The sequence below is a fragment of the Arachis hypogaea genome, chromosome 19, assembly GCF_003086295.3.
Source record: "Arachis hypogaea cultivar Tifrunner chromosome 19, arahy.Tifrunner.gnm2.J5K5, whole genome shotgun sequence".
NCBI classification, from domain to species: Eukaryota; Viridiplantae; Streptophyta; class Magnoliopsida; order Fabales; family Fabaceae; genus Arachis; species Arachis hypogaea.
In genome coordinates, this window is record NC_092054.1 from 76,843,723 (window position 1) to 76,860,328 (window position 16,606).

A 16,606-nucleotide genomic window follows, 5' to 3' on the forward strand; every position below is an offset into this window, starting at 1 on the left:
TCCCTGCGATAACATTCACTAAAGAGGACGCATCCGGCATCATCTCAGGACACGATGATCCCATGGTCATCACTGTCATACTAGCAAACGCCAATCTACATCGCACATTAGTGGACCAAGGGAGTTCTGCCGACATCTTATTCAAAATAGCCTTCGACAAACTCGGCTTAGATGAAAAGCAGCTTAGAGCATACCCAAACAGCCTGTTCGGATTAGGGGATACCCCAGTACAACCATTGGGATACGCAAAAATATCTTTTTATCTTATCTTTTTCAAAATCATATCTTTTTAATCATATCTCTTCATATCATATCTTTTTCAAAAATTTGATTTTTTTTAAAATATCTTTTCTAACTTATTATCTTCTTATCTTTTAAAAATTGATTTTCAAAATTCTTCTCAACTAACTAATTGATTGTTTGTTTCATATCTTTTTCAAAACCACCAAACTACTTTTCCCTCTCTAATTTTCGAAAATTTCCTCTCTCATTTTTCAAAATTCTTTTAATTAACTAATTGTTTCAAATTTTAATTTTAATTTTATTCCCCCTTTAATTTTCGAAAATCACTAACTCTTTTTCAAAAATAATTTTCCAAAATCCTTCTCTCTCATCTCCTTCTATTTATTTATTCATCTACTAACACTTCTCTCCCATCCAAAAATTAGAACACTACCTCCCTCTCTGTGTTCGAGTTTTTCTTCTTCCCTTCTTTACATTACATTCTTTTCTTCTTCTACTCACACAGGGGAACCTCTATATCTGGGTAAAAAGGATCCCTATTATTATTATTTTTCTGTTCCCTCTTTTTCATATGAGCAGGAGCAAGGACAAGAACATTCTTGTTGAAGCAGATCCAGAACCTGAAAGGAATCTGAAGAGGAAACTAAGAGAAGCTAAATTACAATAATCCAGCAAGCACCTTTCAAAAATTTTCGAACAGGAAGAGGAGATGGCAGCCGAAAATAATAATAATGCAAGGAGGATGCTTGGTGACTTTACTGCACCTAATTCCAATTTACATGGAAGAAGCATCTCCATCCCCACCATTGGAGCAAACAATTTTGAGCTGAAACCTCAATTAGTTTCTCTAATGCAACAAAATTGCAAGTTTCATGGACTTCCATCTGAAGATCCTTTTCAGTTCTTAACTGAATTCTTGCAGATCTGTGATACTGTTAAGACTAATGGAGTAAATCCTGAAGTCTACAGGCTCATGCTTTTCCCTTTTGCTGTGAGAGACAGAGCTAGAATGTGGTTGGATTCTCAACCTAAAGATAGCCTGAACTCTTGGGATAAGCTGGTCAAGGCTTTCTTAGCCAAGTTCTTTCCCCCTCAAAAGCTTTGTAAGCTTAGAGTGGATGTCCAAACCTTCAGACAGAAAGAAGGTGAATCCCTCTATGAAGCTTGGGAGAGATACAAGGAACTGACCAAAAAGTGTCCTTCTGACATGCTTTCAGAATGGACCATCCTGGATATATTCTATGATGGTCTGTCTGAATTAGCTAAGATGTCATTGGATACTTCTGCAGGTGGATCCATTCACCTAAAGAAAATGCCTGCAGAAGCTCAAGAACTCATTGACATGGTTGCTAATAACCAGTTCATGTACACTTCTGAGAGGAATCCTGTAAGTAATGGAACACCTCAGAAGAAGGGAGTTCTTGAAATTGATACTCTGAATGCCATATTGACTCAGCAAGTCAATATGATTTCTCAGAGTCTGAATGGAATGCAAGCTGCATCCAACAGTACTCAAGAGGCATCTTCTGAAGAAGAAGCTTATGATCCTAAGAACCCTGCAATAGCAGAGGTGAATTACATGGGTGAACCATATGGAAACACCTATAACCCCTCATGGAGAAATCATCCAAATCTCTCATGGAAGGATCAACAAAAGCCTCAACAAGGCTTTAATAATGGTGGAAGAAACAGGTTTAGCAATAGCAAGCCTTTTCCATCATCCACTCATCAACAGACAGGGAACTCTGAACAAAATACCTCTAATTTAGCAAACTTAGTCTCTGATCTATCTAAGGCCACTGTGAGTTTCATGAATGAAACAAGGTCCTCCATTAGAAATTTGGAAGTACAAGTGGGCCAGCTGAGTAAGAAGATCACTGAAACCCCTCCTAGTGCTCTCCCAAGCAATACAGAAGAAAATCCAAAAGGAGAGTGCAAGGCCATTGATATAACCATCATGCCCGAATCCAAGGAGGAAGGGGAGGATGTGAATCCCAAGGAGGAAGACCTCCTGGGACGTCCAGTGATCAATAAGGAGTTTCCCTCTGAGGAACCAAAGGAATCTGAGACTCATCTAGAGACCATAGAGATTCCATTGAACCTCCTTATGCCACTCATGAGCTCTGAAGAGTATTCTTCTTCTGAAGAGAATGAGGATGTTACTGAAGAGCAAGTTGCCAAATTCCTTGGTGCAATCATGAAGCTAAATGCTAATTTATTTGGTAAAGAGACTTGGGAAGATGAACCTCCCCTGTTCACCAATGAACTAAATGCATTGGATCAACTGAGATTGCCTCAGAAGAAACAGGATCCTGGAAAGTTTCTAATACCTTGTACCATAGGCACCATGACCTTTGAGAAGGCTCTATGTGACCTTGGGTCAGGAATAAACCTCATGCCACTCTCTGTAATGGAGAAACTGAGAATCTTTGAGGTGCAAGCTGCTGGAATCTCATTAGAGATGGCAGACAATTCCAGAAAACAGGCTTATGGACAAGTAGAGGACATATTAGTAAAGGTTGAAGGCCTTTACATCCCTGCTGATTTCATAATCCTAGATACTGGGAAGGATGAGGATGAATCTATCATCCTTGGAAGACCCTTCCTAGCCACAGCAAGAGCTGTGATAGATGTTAACAGAGGTGAATTAGTCCTTCAATTGAATGGGGACTCCCTTGTGTTTACAACTCAAGGTTATCCCTCTATAAACATGGAAAAGAGGCACAGTAAGCTTCTTTCAAAACAGAGTCAACTAGAGCCCCCACAGTCAAACTCTAAGTTTGGTGTTGGGAGGCCACAACCAAACTCTAAGTTTGGTGTTGAACTCCCATATCCAAACTCTAAGTTTGGTGTTGGGGAGTCTCAACAATGCTCTGAACATCTGTGAGGCTCCATGAGAGCCCACTATCAAGCTATTGACATTAAAGAAGTGCTTATTGGGAGGCAACCCAATTTTTATTTGTCTAATTTTAATTTACTTTTATTGTTATTTCATGTTTTATTAGGTTCATGATCATGTGGAGTCACAGAATAAATCAAAAAAATTAAAAACAGAATCAAAAACAGCAGAAGAAAAATCACACCCTGGAGGAGGATCTTACTGGCATTTAAACGCCAGTAAGGAGCATCTGGCTGGCGTTCAACGCCAGAACAGAGCATGGATCTGGCGTTGAACGCCAGAAACAAGCAGCATCCTGGCGTTCAGACGCCAAAAATGCACACTGAGGAAGAGCTGGCACTGAACGCCAGAAACAAGCATCTGGTTGGCGTTCAACGCCAGAAATATGTTGCATCTGGGCGCTGAATGCCCAGAACAAGCATCAATTCGGCGTTTAAATGCCAGAATTGCATGCAAAGGCATTTTACATGCCTAATTGGTGCAGGTATGTAAATCCTTGACACCTCAGGATCTGTGGATCCCACAGGATCAACTCAGCATCTGTGGACCCCACAGGATCCCCACCTACCACCACTCACTCTCTTCCCTCTTCTCAATGTTCATCCTCTCTTCCCAATAAACACTCTTCCCCAAAACTCTTCACCAATCACCTCAATCTCTCTTCCCTATCACCACTTCACCACTCTCATCCATCCACACTTCCCCATAAACCTACCTCATAAACTCCACCTACCTTTAAAATTCAAAATCAATTTCCCACCCAAACCCACCCTATATGGCCGAAATTAACCCCCCTCCCTTCCCTATATAAAAGCCCTCCATTCTTCTTCATTTTCACACAACACAACCCTCTCTTCCCATTCTTGGCCGACTCTTCCCTCTCTTCCCTTCCCTATATTAAACTTTCTGTTTTTCGTTTTCTTATGTTAAATGTTTATCTATGTTTGTGTCTTTATTACATGATGATTAGTGTCTATGCCTTAAAGTAGTGAATATGAATCCATCACATCTCTTAAATGAAAAATGTTTTAATTCAAAAGAACAAGAAGTACATGAGTTTTGAATTTATCCTTGAACTTAGTTTAATTATATTGATGTGGTGACAATGCTTCTTGTTTTCTAAATGAATGCTTGAACAGTGCATATGTCTTTTGTAGTTCTTGTTTCTGAATGTTAAATATGTTGGCTCTTGAAAGAATGATGACAAGGAGACATGTTATTTGATAAGCTGAAAAATCATAAAAATAATTCTTGAAGCCAGAAAAAGCAGCAAAGAAAAAGCCAAAAGAAAAAGAAAAAGAAAAAGCAAGCAGAAAAAGCCAAAAGCTCTTAAAACCAAAAGGCAAGAGAAAAAAGCTAATAACCCTTAAAACCAAAAGGCAAGGGTAATAAAAAGGATCCCAAGGCTTTGAGCATCATTGGATAGGAGGGCCTAAAGGAATAAAATCCTGGCCTAAGCGGCTAAACTAAGCTGTCCCTAACCATGTGCTTGTGGCGTGAAGGTGTCAAGTGAAAACTTGAGACTGAGCGGTTAAAGTCAAGGTCCAAAGCAAAAATAGAGTGTCCTTAAGAACCCTAGACACCTCTAATTGGGGACTTTAGCAAAGCTGAGTCACAATCTAAAAAGGTTCACCCAGTTATGTGTCTGTGGCATTTATGTATCCGGTGGTAATACTGGAAAACGGAGTGCTTAAGGCCACGGCCAAGACTCATAAAGTAGCTCTGTTCAAGAATCAACATACTGAACTAGGAGAATCAATAACACTATCTGAACTCTGAGTTCCTATAGATGCCAATCATTCTGAACCTTAATGGATAAAGTGAGATGCCAAAACTATTCAAGAGGCAAAAAGCTACAAGTCCTGCTCATCTGATTGGAGCTATATTTCATTGATAGTTTGGAATTTATAGTATATTCTCTTCTTTTTATCCTATTTGATTTTCAGTTGCTTGGGGACAAGCAACAATTTAAGTTTGGTGTTGTGATGAGCGGATAATTTATACGCTTTTTGGCATTATTTTTAGTATATTTTTAGTAGGATCTAGTTAGTTTTAGGGATGTTTTTATTAATTTTTATGTTAAATTTACATTTCTAGACTTTACTATGAGTTTGTGTGTTTTTCTGTGATTTCAGGTATTTTCTGGCTGAAATTGAGGGACTTGAGCAAAAATCAGATTCAGAGGTGGAAGAAGGACTGCTGATGCTGTTGGATTCTGATCTCCCTGCACTCAAAGTGGATTTTATGGAGCTACAGAACTCAAAATGGCGCGCTTCCAATTGCGTTGGAAAGTAGACATCCAGGGATTTCCAGCAATATATAATAGTCCATACTTTGGCCGAGTTTAGATGATGCAAAAGGGAATTGAACGCCAGTTCTACGCTGCAGTCTGGAGTTAAACGCCAGAAACACATCACGAACCAGAGTTGAACACCAAAAACACGTTACAACTTGGCGTTCAACTCCAGAAAGAGCCTCTGCACGTGTAACATTCAAGCTCAGCCCAAGCACACACCAAGTGGGCCCCGGAAGTGGATTTATGCATCAATTACTTACTTCTGTAAACCTTAGTAACTAGTTTAGTATAAATAGGACTTTTTACTATTGTATTAGACATCTTATGATCTTTGGATTATCTTTTGATCTATTGATCACGTTTTGGGGGATGGCCTCTCGGCCATGCCTAAACCTTTCACTTATGTATTTTTCAACGGTAGAGTTTCTACACTCCATAGATTAAGGTGTGGAGCTTTGCTGTTCTCATGAATTAATGCAAAGTACTACTGCTTTTCTATTCAATTCAACTTATTCCGCTTCTAAGATATTCATTTGTACTTCAATATGAACGTGATGAACGTGACAATCATCATCATTCCCCCACGAACGCGTGCCTGACAACCACTTCCGTTCCACCTTAGATCGAATGAATATCTCTTGGATCTCTTAATCAGAATCTTCGTGGTATAAGCTAGATTGATGGCGGCATTCATGAGAATCCGGAAAGGCTAAACCTTGTCTGTGGTATTCCGAGTAGGATTCAGGGATTGAATGACTGTGACGAACTTCAAACTCGCGAGTGCTGGGCGTAGTGACAGACGCAAAAGGAGGGTGAATCCTATTCCAGTATGATCGAGAACCTCCAGATGATTAGCCATGCAGTGACAGCGCATCGGACCATTTTCACAGAGAGGATAGGAAACAGCCATTGACAACGGTGAGGCCTCCAGATGATTAGCCATGCAGTGACAGCGCATCGGACCATTTTCACAGAGAGGATGAAAAGTAGCCATTGACAACGGAGATGTCCTTACATAAAGCCAGCCATCGAAAGGAGTAAGATTGATTAGATGAAGACAGCGGGAAAGTAGAGATTCAGAGGAACGAAAGCATCTCTATACGCTTATCTGAAATTTTCACCAATGATTTACATAAGTATTTCTATCCTTTATTTTCTATTTATTTATTATTATTCGAAAACTCTATAACCATTTGATATCCGCCTGACTGAGATTTACAAGGTGACCATAGCTTGCTTCATACCAACAATCTCCGTGGAATCGACCCTTACTCACGTAAGGTTTTATTACTTGGACGACCCAGTGCACTTGCTGGTTAGTTGTGCGAAGTTGTGAAGTTATGTCTGGAACATGGTATCGTGCACCAGTTTTTGGAGCCATTGCCAGGGAGAGAACGAACAACAAATTTTACAACCTCAGAGTAACAATTTCGCATATCAGAAACCTATTGGGAACATGGATGAATAGAAACAAAAGGGTAGAAAAGTTAAAAGAAAAAAAATAAAATTACCATGTGCATTAAAAAAAAAAGTTATTTTTCAGCATTTAATAAAAGGGAATACAAAAGAATTCCCCAATGCAAAATAAAAGCAATGCACATGGGATAAAAAACAAAAATTGAAACATGAGCATGTGACAACAAGTGGGATAATATGGGAAAATTGGTAAAGAAGCTTATTCTACTAAATATGTATGTTAGGTGAGATCTTAGTCTAATTAAGGATTCACTTATTAGCTCACTTAGCCTTATAAATATATCCTTACCTTTACCTTGGCCCCATTACAACCTTAATTAAAGACCTCATGACTTTTGGTATGACTGTACTCTATAATTGTTGATTGGTTAGATGAAGAACAAAGTGATAGAAAGTAAGAATAAAAAGAAAAGTAGAGTGAATAAACCCAATAAACACTGAGTGACTAGAGAGTAAACACAAAATCCAGTGAGGGTTCAATAGCTCATCAGCATATATCTGTGCTTAAATTACTAATTGTTTTGCAAGTTTGTACAATATTTCCCATCTCATTTGCTAAAATGCTTTATTATTTAAGGGTTGGCTATATATATATATATATATATATATATATATATATATATATGACTCCTTGAGAATGTGAATTAATTTGACTACATGTAAGCTTTATATATGAGTGGATAAATTGGAATTGCATGACTCATTTAGGTACATGCATTTAGAATAGGTTGCATTGCATAACATTCCACCACTTTAACCTTACCTTATTCTTTACCTTGGATTTAGCATGAGGACATGCTATTGTTTAAGTGTGGGGAGGTTGATAAACCCATATTTTATGATATATTTTGTGCTTAATTTGAGTGATTTATTCAATCCTTCACCCACTTATTCATATTAATTGCATGGTTTTACTTTTCCTTCCTTATTATGTGATGTATGTCAAAAACATGTTTCCTATGCTTTAATATTAATCATTTTAATTACCTTCATTTCCATTCGATGCCGTGATTAGTGTGTTGAGTAGTTTCAGATCCTCTAAGGTAGGAATGACTTAAAGGATGGAAAGGAAACATACAAAAATGGAAGGAAAGCACAAAACGGAGCTTCTGAAGAAACTGGCATCCATGCAATCGCATGGAAGAAGCGATCGCGTGCCAAGCACGAATCAGCAGCGACGCGGCCGCGTGACTGACGCGACCGCGCGCCTTAAGCAGAATGCACATGATGCGGTCGCATGACTGACGCGACTGTATGGAAAGGAAATGCTCCGAATGATGCGACCGCGTGACCCACGCGGACGCGTGACAGAGGCCACGCACCAGAAATTGCAGAAAATGCTCATAGCGAATTCTGAAGCCCTTTTTGGCCCAAATCCAAGTCCAGAAGGCATAGACCAGAGGTTACAAAGTGGGGGAACGCATCCATTCAGAGAGAGCTCGCCAATTTTCACTTTCCTTAATTTGTGTTACCATTGCTTTCTATCTAAGGATATTTTTATTCCAACAATTTTACTTTTTCCCTTTTGGTCTTGGTTAAGAAATCAGTAACTCAACATTATTAAACTCAACATAATTGATAATCGTTATCTTGCTAATTGAACTGAACTTCAATAATCCCAACTTTTTCTTAGGAAATAAATAGGATTCGAAGGTCAAACTAATTAGTCCCTTGACTTTCCTTTACTTTAGTAAAGGTTAACTAAGTGGAATTTATATTCAACTTTCGTTATTGTTGAGGGAGGTAACCAAGTTGGACTTCCAATTCCTTTTACCTTGCCAAAAGTTGCTTTACAGTATTTATTTATTTCAATTGCCATCTACTTTACTTGTCATTCAAATCACTTGCTTCTCACCTTCTAAACCCCGATTACAACCTTTATAGCCAATAATAAGAACATACTTCCTTGCAGTTCCTTGAGAAGACGACCCGAGGTTTGAATACTCGGTTAACAATTTTTAAGGGGTTTGTTACTTGTGACACCCAAAACGTTTGTATGAAAGGACTTTTGAAGGTTTAGAAACTATACTTGCAACGAGGATTTATCCGCAATTTTGGAGATGACGTAATAAGATAAATTCTTGTTAAGCATTATTATGATTAATGACTAGGATAGAGAGCCTATGATCTCAACCCTTACCATGAAAGTCTCTCCTTATTACTTGCTTTCTTTAGTTACTTGCTTGATTTATCTTTTCTTATTCCTCTTATAAACCAAAACCCCCTTTTTGTCCCTTTATAGTCAATAAGCATACACTTCATTGAAATTCCTAGGGAGACGATCCAGAGTCTAAATACTTCGGTTAATTCTTATTTGGGGTTTGTTCTTTGTGACAATGGTGCACGAAATTGTGATCATCAATAATGGCGCTAAAGACTTGGAGCTCTCAAACGTGAATCACACTTTGTCACAATTCCACACAACTAACCAGCAAGTGCACTGGGTCGTCCAAGTAATACCTTACGTGAGTAAGGGTCGATCCCATGGAGACTGTCGGCTTGAAGCAAGCTATGGTCACCTTGTAAATCTCAGTCAGGCGAATTCAGATGGTGATGGAGAATTGATAATTAAAAGATAAATAAAACATAAAATAAAGATAGAGATACTTATGTAATTCTTTGGTTGGAATTTCAGATAAGCGTATGAAGATGCTTTGTTCCTCCTAAACCTCTGCTTTCCTATTGCCTTCTTCCAATCATTCATACTCCTTTCCATGGCAAGCTTTATGTTGGGCATCACCGTTGTCAATGGCTGCTTCCCGTCCTCTCAGTGAAAACATTCCAAATGCGCTGTCACCGCACGACTAATCATCTGTCGGTTCTCGATCATGTCGGAATAGGATCCATTGATCCTTTTGCGTCTATCACACGCCCCATGATGAGCGGATAATTTATACGCTTTTTGGCATTGTTTTTAGTATATTTTTAGTAGAATCTAGTTACTTTTAGGGATGTTTTTAATAGATTTTATGTTAAATTCACATTTCTGGACTTTACTATGAGTTTGTGTGTTTTTTTGTGATTTCAGGTATTTTCTGGCTGAAATTGAGGGACTTGAGCAGAATTCAGATTCAGAGGTTGAAGAAGGACTGCTGATGCTGTTGGATTCTGACCTCCCTGCACTCAAAGTGGATTTTCTTGAGCTAAAGAACTCCAAATCGCGCGCTTCCAATTGCGTTGGAAATTAGACATCCAGGGCTTTCCAGCAATATATAATAGTTCATACTTTAACCAAGAATAGATGACGTAAACTGGCGTTCAATGCCAGCTCTCTGCCCAAATCTGGCGTCCAGCGCCAGAAAAGGATCCAAAACCAGAGTTGAACGCCAGAAATGGATCAAAACCTGGCGTTCAACTCCACAAATGGCCTCTACACGTGCAACACTCAAGCTCAGCCCAAGCACACACCAAGTGGACCCCGGAAGTGGATTTATGCATCAATTACTTACTTCTGTAAACCCTAGTAGCTAGTTTATTATAAATAGGACCTTTTACTATTGTATTAGACATCTTTGGACGCCTAGTTCTTAAATCAGAGGGGCTGGCCATCTCGGCCATGCCTGGACTCTCACTTATGTATTTTCAACGGTAGAGTTTCTACACTCCATAGATTAAGGTGTGGAGCTCTGCTGTTCCTCAAAGATTAATGCAAAGTACTACTGTTTTCTATTGAATTCATCTTGTTTCGCTTCTAAGATATTCATTCGTACTTCAATCTGAATGTGATGAACGTGACAATCATCATCATTCCCTATGAACGCGTGCCTGACAACCACTTCCGTTCTACCTTCGACTGAATGAGTATCTCTTAGATCTCCTAACCAGAATCTTCGTGGCGTAAGCTAGAATGATGGCGGCATTCAAGAGAATCCGGAAAGTCTAAACCTTGTCTGTGGTATTCCGAGTAGGATTCAATGAATGAATGACTGTGACGAGCTCCAAACTCGCGATTGCAGGCGTTAGTGACAGACATAAAAGGATAGTAAATCCTATCCCTATTTTATTATATTAAATTCGAAAACACCATTATCAATTTATATCCGCCTAACTGAGATTTGCAAGGTGACCATAGCTTGCTTCATACCAACAATCTCCGTGGGATTCAACCCTTACTCACGTAAGGTATTACTTGGACAACCCAGTGCACTTGCTGGTTAGTTACACGGAGTTGTGAACCATGGTCTTGGCATCATGTTTTTGGCGCCATTTCCAGGGAAAGAAAGGGCAATGAATTTTACATAATTAAAGTGTAATCACGATTCCGCGTACCAAGTTTTTGGCGCCGTTGCCGGGGATTGTTTGATTTTTCGGCAAGCTTTTGGTCCGGTAACATCAGTGCCAAGTTTGGATCCGGCAACAACACCAAGTTTTTGGTGCCGTTGCCGGGGATTGTTTGAGTTTGGACAACTGACGGCTCATCTTGTTGCTCAGATTAGGTAATTTTCTTTTTGTTTTGTTTTCAAAAATTTTTCAAAAATCTTTCAAAAATTTCTCATCTGTTTTCGAAAAAAAAAATGTTTTCAAAAAAATATATTTTTCTTCAGAATTTTTAAGAATGAATTCTAGTGTTTCATGAAGCATGTTGAAGCCTGGCTAGCTGTAAAGCCATGTCTAATTCCTTTGGGAATGAGTATGTCAGGTGTGTCATGTCTGAATTACATGCTAAAGCTTGGCTGGCCATTGGCCATGTCTAGTGTTTTGGACCGGAGCTTTCATTGAAAGCTTGGCTAGCTCATGAGCCATGTCTAATTCCTGGACTGAAGCTTTAGACTAAGAATGCAAGATTCCTGGAATTCATGTTAAAAATTTTGGAATCCTTATTTTTTCTTTTTCATATAATTTTCGAAAAAATCCAAAAAAATTAGAAAATCATAAAAATCAAAAATATTTTTCTGTTTCTTGTTTGAGTCATGAGTCATGTTATAAGTTTGGTGTCAATTGCATGTGAATCTTGCATTTTTTTTTCGAAAATTCATGCATTCATAGAGTTCTTCATGATCTTCAAGTTGTTCTTGGTAAGTCTTCTTGTTTGATCTTTGCATTTGCATGTTTTGTGTCTTTTCTTGTTTTTCATATGCATTCTTGAATTCTTAGTGTCTAACCATTAAAGAACTCTAAGTTTGGTGTCTTGCATGTTTTCTTTGCATTAAAAATTTTTCAAAATTGTGTCTATGATGTTCATCTTGACATTCATAGTGTTCTTGGTGTTCATCTTGACATTCATAGCATTCTTGCATGCATCACATGTTTTGATCTAAAAATTTCATGCATTGCATCTCTTTAGTGTTTTTCTCCCTCATCATAAAAATTTCAAAAAAATCAAAAAAATATCTTTCCCATTTTCTCTCATCAAATTCGAAAATTTGGATTGACTTTTTCAAAAATTTTTAAAATCAAATTGTTTCTCATGAGTCAAATCAAATTTTCAATTTGAAAATCTTATCTTTTTCAAAATCTTTTTCAAAAATCAAATCTTTTTCAAAATTCTTAGTTATTTTCGAAAATTCCAAAAATATTTTTCAAAAATCTTTTTCTTATTTTTATATCAAATTTTCGAAAATAACATAATCAATTAATGTTTTGATTCAAAAATTTGAAGTTTGTTACTTGCTTGTTAAGAAAGATTCAAACTTTAAGTTCTAGAATCATATCTTGTGATTTCTTATGAATCAAGTCATTAATTGAGATTTTAAAAATCAAATCTTTTTCAAAACTAATTTCTAAAATATCTTCTTATCTTACCTTTTTCAAAAAGTTGGTTTCAAAATATCTTTTCTAACCTCCTAACTTCTTATCTTTTCAAAATTTGTTTCAACTAACTAACTAACTTTTTGTTTGTTTCTTAACTTTTTCAAAACTACCTAACTAACTCTCTCTCTCTCATTTTCGAAAATATCTTCCCCCTTTTTTCAAAATTTCTTTTTAATTTATTAATTATTTTAATTTTTAAATCATAATTTTCAAAAATTACTAACATTTTTCAAAAACTATTTTCAAAAATCACTAACTCTTTTTTAAAAAAAAAAATTTATTTTCGAAAATTCCTTCTCTCTCATCTTATTCTATTTATTTATTCATCTACTAACATCTCATCTCACATCTCAACCCTCCTCACAGCTGTGTTTCTTCCATTATATTACATTCTTTGTCTCCCCATCTTCTTCCACTCACAAAGGGATCCCTATACTGTGGTATAAAGGATCCATATTATTATTATTATTTTTTCTGTGCCCTCTTCTTTGTCATATGAGCAGGAGCAAGGATAAGAACATTCTTGTGGAAGCAGATCCAGAACCTGAAAAGACTCTGAAAAGGAAACTAAGAGAAGCTAAAATACAACAATCCAGAGATAACCTTTCAGAAATTTTCGAACAGGAAGAGGAGATGGCAGCCAAAAATAATAATAATGTAAGGAAGATGCTTGGTGACTTTACTGCACCTAATTCCAATTTACATGGAAGAAGCATCTCCATTCCTGCCATTGGAGCAAACAACTTTGAGCTGAAACCTCAATTAGTTTCTCTGATGCAGCAGAACTGCAAGTTTCATGGACTTCCATCTGAAGATCCTTTTTAGTTCTTAACTGAATTCTTGCAGATATGCGATACTGTTAAGACTAATGGAGTAGATCCTGAAGTCTACAGGCTCATGCTTTTTCCTTTTGCTGTAAGAGACAGAGCTAGATTATGGTTGTATTCTCAACCCAAAGACAGCCTGAACTCTTGGGATAAGCTGGTCACGGCTTTCTTAGCCAAGTACTTTCCTCCTCAAAAGCTGAGCAAGCTTAGAGCTGATGTTCAAACCTTCAGACAGAAAGAAGGTGAATCCCTCTATGAAGCTTGGGAGAGATACAAACAGTTGACCAAAAAGTGTCCTTCTGACATGCTTTCAGAATGGACCATCCTGGATATATTCTATGATGGTCTATCTGAGCTATCAAAGATGTCACTGGACACTTCTGCAGGTGGATCCATTCACCTAAAGAAAACGCCTGCAGAAGCTCAAGAACTCATTGACATGGTTGCTAATAACCAGTTCATGTACACTTCTGAAAGGAATCCTATGAGTAATGGGACGCCTATGAAGAAGGGAGTTCTTGAAGTTAATACTCTGAATGCCATATTGGCTCAGAATAAAATATTGACTCAGCAAGTCAATATGATCTCTCAGAGTCTGCATGGAATGCAAGCTGCATCCAACAGTACTCCAGAGGCTTCTTATGAAGAAGAAGCTTATGATCCTGAGAACCCTGCAATAGCAGAGGTGAATTACTTAGGTGAACCTTATGGAAACACCTATAACTCATCATGGAGAAATCATCCAAATTTCTCATGGAAGGATCAAAAGCCTCAACAAGGCTTTAATAATGGTGGAAGAAACAGGTTTAACAATAATAAACCTTTTCCATCATCCACTCAGCAACAGACAGAGAACTCTGAACAAAATACTTCTAATTTAACAAACTTAGTCTCTGATCTGTCCAAGGCCACTGTGAGTTTCATGAATGAAACAAGGTCTTTCATTAGAAATTTGGAAGCACAAGTGGGCCAGCTGAGTAAAAGAATCACTGAAATCCCTCCCAGTACTCTCCCAAGCAATACAGAAGAGAACCCAAAAGGAGAGTGCAAGGCCATTGACATAAGCACCATGTCCGAACCTACAAGGGGAGTGGAGGACGCAAATCCCAAGGAGGAAGACCTCCTGGGACGTCGTCCAGTGATCAATAAGGAGCTTCCCTCTAAGGAACCAAAGGACTCTGAGGCTCATTTAGAGACCATAGAGATTCCATTGAACCTCCTTATGCCCTTCATGAGCTCTGATGAGTATTCCTCTTCTGAAGAGAATGAGGATGTTACTGAAGAGCAAAATGCCAAGTTTCTTGGTGCAATCATGAAGCTGAATGCCAAATTATTTGGCATTGATACTTGGGAAGTTGAACCTCCCTTGTTCATCAATGAACTAAGTGATCTGGATCAACTGACATTGCCTCAGAAGAGACAGGATCCTGGAAAGTTCATAATACCCTGTACCATAGGCACCATGATCTTTAAGGCTCTGTGTGACCTTGGTTCAGGAATAAACCTCATGCCCCTCTCTGTAATAGAGAAACTGGGAATCTATGGGGTGCAAGCTGCTAAAATCTCATTAGAGATGGCAGACAGTTCAAAAAAACAGGCTTATGGACAAGTAGAGGACGTGTTAGTAAAGGTTGAAGGTCTTTACATCCCTGCTGATTTCATGGTCCTGGATACTGGAAAGAAAGAGGATGAATCCATCATCCTAGCAAGACCTTTCCTGGCCACAGCAAGAGCTGTGATTGATGTTGACAGAGGTGAAATAGTCCTTCAATGGAATGAGAACTCCCTTGTGTTTAAAACTCAAGGATCTCCCTCTGCAACCATGGAGAGGAAGCAGAAAAAGCTTCTCTCAAAGCAGAGTAAACCAGAGCCCCCACAGTCAAACTCTAAGTTTGGTGTTGGAAGGCCACAACCACACTCTAAGTTTGGTGTTGAACTCCCATATCCAAACTCTAAGTTTGGTGTTGGAGAGTCTCAACAAAGCTCTGCACATCTGTGAGGCTCCATGAGAGCCCACTGTCAAGCTATTGACATTAAAGAAGCGCTTGTTGGGAGGCAACCCAATTTTTATTTATCTAACTATATTTTCCTTAGTTATATGTCTTTGTAGGTTCATGATCATGTGGAGTCACAAAATAAATATAAAAAATTGAAAACGGAATCAAAAACAGCAGAAGAAAAATCACACCCTAGAGGAGCATCTGTCTGGCGTTCAGCGCCAGAACAGAGCATGGTTCTGGTGCTGAACGCCCAAAATGGGCAGCTTCTGGGCGCTGAACGCCAGAACAGGCATGGTTCTGGCGTTCAACGCCAGAAATGGCACACAAATGGGCGTTGAACACCCAAAATGGCCACCAACCTGGCGCTGAACGCCCAGAGTTGTGTGCAAAGACATTTTTACATGCCTAATGGGTGCAGGGATGTAAATCCTTGAACGCCTCAGGATCTGTGGACCCCACAGGATCCACTCAGGATCTGTGGACCCTACAGGATCCCCACCTACCTCCACTCACTTCATCTCACCACTCTCTTTCACACAACCCTTCACCAATCACCTCAAACACTCTTCCCCAAAAATCCTTCACCAGTCACCTCAAACTCTCTTCCCCATCACCTCTTCACCACTCACATCCATCCACTCTTCCCCATAAACCTACCTCATAAACTCCACCTACCTTCAAAATTCAAAACCAATTTCCCACCCAAACCCACCCATATGGCCGAACCTTAACCCCCCCTCCCTTCCCTATATAAAGCCCTCCATTCTTCATCAAATTCACACAACACACCCCTCTACACATTTCTTGGCCGAAACACATCACCTCCTCCCTCTCCTCCATTTCTTCTTCTTCTTCATCTATTCTTACTTCTATTGCTCAAGGGTGAGCAATATTCTAAGTTTGGTGTGGCAAAAGCATAAGCTTTTTGTTTTTCCATTACCATTGATGGCACCTAAGACCGGAGAATCCTCTAGAAAGGGGAAAGGGAAGACAAAAGCTTCCACATCCGAGTCATGGAAGATGGAAAGGTTCATCTCCAAAGCCCATCAAGACCACTTCTATGATGTCGTGGCCAAGAAGAAGGTGATCCCCGAGGTCCCTTTCAAACTCAAAA

The 16,606-nt window shown here is 38.7% G+C and overlaps 2 non-coding genes across 2 annotated transcripts; both read right to left on the bottom strand.

Moving 5' to 3' along the window:
• Positions 1-1,348: 1,348 nt before the first annotated feature.
• On the bottom strand, positions 1,349-1,456 carry LOC112781963 (small nucleolar RNA R71). Its single transcript, XR_003192709.1, has one exon. It is a non-coding gene; the product is annotated as a small nucleolar RNA R71 (small nucleolar RNA).
• Positions 1,457-13,694: 12,238 nt separating this feature from the next.
• LOC112780235 (small nucleolar RNA R71) lies at positions 13,695-13,802 on the bottom strand. Its single transcript, XR_003191087.1, has one exon. It is a non-coding gene; the product is annotated as a small nucleolar RNA R71 (small nucleolar RNA).
• Between the last annotated feature and the right edge of the window lie 2,804 nt (positions 13,803-16,606).